Source organism: Zea mays, chromosome 2 (genome assembly GCF_902167145.1).
Source record: "Zea mays cultivar B73 chromosome 2, Zm-B73-REFERENCE-NAM-5.0, whole genome shotgun sequence".
In the NCBI taxonomy this organism is placed as follows: Eukaryota; Viridiplantae; Streptophyta; class Magnoliopsida; order Poales; family Poaceae; genus Zea; species Zea mays.
Window position 1 is genome coordinate 84,955,977 of NC_050097.1, and position 3,819 is coordinate 84,959,795.

General features: G+C 42.4%; 1 long non-coding RNA gene across 1 annotated transcript; it reads left to right on the plus strand.

The window, feature by feature from the left end:
* The first annotated feature begins 644 nt into the window (after positions 1-644).
* LOC103646644 (uncharacterized) lies at positions 645-2,253 on the plus strand. The gene is made up of 4 exons (XR_562321.3): positions 645-983; positions 1,698-1,768; positions 1,874-1,913; positions 1,990-2,253. It is a non-coding gene; the product is annotated as an uncharacterized lncRNA (long non-coding RNA).
* The last annotated feature ends 1,566 nt before the right edge of the window (positions 2,254-3,819 follow it).

Sequence of the window (3,819 nt, forward strand, 5' to 3'; positions counted from 1 at the left end):
AAAAAATGCTTGTTATTTTTTTACCTTTGGAATGATTTTTGATTTCTTATAACTGATTTTTGGATATTTAATAAACATTTCTTGTTAAATGAAAATCCTAGTAAATTAACAATATAATTATTAGTCCCAAAAATAAATATTTTATTTATAAATAGTTTTGAGTTAATTGTTATAAATTTTATGGTTATTTAAAATTATATTTTGAAATTAGAAAGGAATTAGAAAAAAAATAAAAAAAACTAACCTAACCTAACCTAGCCGGCCCACCAGGGCCCATGAAACCGGCCATGCCCCCAACCCTAGCCGCCACTACCCTGCTCCCTTTCCCAAGCCGCCGCCACTCCTTCTTAGGGATGAAAACGATCAGGAAAAATACCGTCCCATCCCGTACCGTATTCCCATTTTGAACTGTTCATTTTCGTTTTTTCGGGAAAATAAGAAAACGGTACGGGAACCGGGATAAGTATGTCCGGGAACGGGTCCGAAAACGATTGAGAGTGTTTCCCGCCCGTATTTACGGTATCCCGTATTATACCAGGAATTTCCTATATTTTCCCGGATGCAAAGCCCATTAAACATTGGCAGAATGGCCCACGCTAGCTACAGCCTACAGGCCCTTGCCCCTTGTCCACCGCCAACGGCCCACCAGTCCACCACGACACTAGCTAGCTCGTTCGTCCAAACGTCCACCAGCGAGAAGGCAGCAGCCGCCAGCAACCAGTTCGTCACTGCCTAAACCTAACCTAATCCATTAGCAGTTCGGCACTGCGGGTCTACGGCGGCCGGCGGCAGCAGTACTACGGAGCCCCCAGCCAGCCCCAGGTTGCGGCAGCGGCAGCAGGTGGCCAGGTTGCGGCAGCGGCGCCCTGGGACCTGGTCGGCCGACCCTGCTCGAGTGCTCGGCGTCACAGCTTCTCCTTTCTACGTGCAGCGGTTCACAGGTTCAGGCATTCAGCGCCACGCCGCCGTCGCCCCCAAGCCAGGTAATTAGTTTAGATGTGTTGTCTTGTAGTTGCTATTGCTTTAGTTATTAGTTTAGTACACTGCTCAGTGCTCAGTTAGACAGTTACATGTAATGCTCAATAGGTAATTGCATTTTTATTCTTAAATTGTTCTGTGATTCTGTCCTAGTACACATAAATTGTTTTTTGCTCAGTGCTCAGTTACGTGGAGTTAGCTGTTCACTGCTCGTTTTCTCACTGCAAGAGACAGTCATTGTCATTGACATTGCATGAGACATATCTGAACAAAAAAAGATGGCCGACAACTGCAGTGCGCCTGTGTGCTGTGTGCATCCGGCTGCTGTCCGGCTACCGTCCATTTCCGTTGAATATTCGTTCGTATGTGTTCGTTTTCGTATACCCATATATTTCACAACCATTTTCGCTACCGCCTTTCCCGCTCTCGCTCCCGTCAAAGAGGTAAGCATGTATGCGTATGCTTGGCATTTTACCCTTGATTTCATTTTGTACTTGCTAAACTTGTTCATTTGCTAATACAGAGAGGGACCGTCTAAAAGTATTGTGCAAGATATAGAGCATGCACTCATCATATCTAAGTGATCGGAGTGATATTGATTGGCTTATTAGATGGATATTGGCCCAGTTTATCTTTCATTTTTTCTATAGCTGTTAGAAATTTACTTTGCTCATAGTTCATACTATAATTAATATGAGACTCTTGTTTTGTGGTCCAAGTGTTCAGCGCTCAGGGTGCCTTGGAAGTACGCTAGCTTGTTGTCATGAAGAAGTCATTCAAGTTCCTTCCAGTGAGTTATTAGTTCATATGTATATTTCTATTTATATCTTATCTTGTTTATGTTTAGATTTATATGAGCCAGCAACTTAATGATGATTAACCTTGATTGCACCAGCTGAAGTTGGTGCATAAGGCTGCAACACCATCTAGTGGAGGTAGATAAGGCATCAAAACTGTATTTTTATTTGCAAATGTAGCAACAATATACTAATTTGATGTACTTTTTTCTAGGGTGTTCTGGACAAAGAAAGCTTGTACCTTAAAATAGGAGGATACAAGAAGCTGGAGTGGTTGTCTGAAGGCTTTTGAACTGCTTGAAGCATTAGTGTAGCTTTGGTGCTTTTGTGACTGATCAACTCTGGAGCAGCTAGAGTGATATAGTTGTGGGCTTTTGAACAATAGTTGGAGTGATATGAAACATTAGTGATCTAGCTGTGAATGATATTATAATTGTGATGCTTTTGTGAATATATAATTGTTGTGCTTTTGTGTTTATGTGATGGATCTATGACTGTGGTATACTGATTAACTGTGTATGTCTTTATTATTTGTGTATAAAAATCTGTGATTTGTGGTGCTTAATTAAATGTATATTATTATTAATAACAACTGTAAAAAGGGTGACTTTCTGTTGGTTGCTAAATGTATAGTATGGCGACTTACGGTTGGTTGCTAAATCTATAGTAGAGCAACCCACGGTTGGTCGCTAAATATACAATATTAGCAACGGACGGTCGGTCGCTAAAAAGATGTCGGTCGCTAAAGCCTTTAGCGACGGCACTTACAGCGACCATCCTTATGGGTCGCTAAAAGTTTTTAGCGACCAACCGTAGGTCGCTGAAGGCCGTTTTAGCAACCAACCGTAGGTCGCTGTAAGTGAACCGTCGTGTAGTGTAGATTGTTATTCAGGCTACCATCAAATCTAGATGAAGAAAGAAGACGAGCCAAAGACCAGCTTCATCACCCCCAGTGGTACATATTGTAACCTTCAGATGCCTGAGGGGCTCAAGAATGCTGGAGGAAGCTTCAGAAGAATGATAGCAAAGGTCCTTCATTCTTAGATAGGCAGAAACATGCTAACATATGTTGATGATATCATAGTAAAAAGCACAAAGCAAGAAAATCACATTGCTGATCTGCAGGAGACATTCGCTAATTTTAGGCAAGCTGGTCTGAAGCTGAATCCGGAAAAATGTGTCTTCGGGGTAAAGAAGGGGAAATTCCATGGTTGTTTGGTTTCAACAAAAGGGATCGAAGCTAATCTAAATAAAATCGAAGCTATCCTTCGGATGGAGCCGCCAAGCACAAAGAAAGGGGCTCAACGGCTGACAGGAAGACTGGCATCTTTGAATCGATTTATATCCAGATCGGCAGAGAGAAATTTACCATTCTTTGAAGTGCTGAAGTCAGCCGAAGTTTTTCAATGGGGATCAGCTCAGCAAAAAGCCTTCGAAGGACTGAAATAGTATTTGATAGATTTAACAACTCTAACTCAACCAGCGCCAGGGGCTCCTCTGCTGCTGTATGTGGCAGCTTCGCACTCTGCAGTAAGTGCGGCGCTTGTTCAGGAGAAGCTTGAAGGGCAATTGAAAACGCAGGCTCCAGTATACTTTGTTTCCGAAGTTCTCAGTTTATCAAAGAAAAACTATATAGAATTGGAGAAGGTGTTGTATGCTGTTTTAATGGCCTCCAGGAAGCTTCGACATTATTTTCAAGCATACCATATAATTGTTCCTTCATCACAGCCTTTGAAGGATATTATGAGAAACAGAGAAGCTACTGGAATAATTGGAAAGTGGGCTGCGGAACTCAATGAGTTCTGCATTGATTATGTGCATAGATCTTCGATTCAGTCCCAGGCGCTAGCAGATTTCATCGCTGACTGGACACCAGGGGCTCAGAAAGAAGAAGCAAGTAAAGATGCCGAAGCTTGGACAGTATTCTACGATGGTTCCTGGGGAACCTTCGGGGCAGGTGCAGCTGCCGTTTTAATTGCACCTTCCAAAGTCAGAACATGCTACGCAGTGAAACTTGATTTTAGTTGTACAAATAATATTGCTG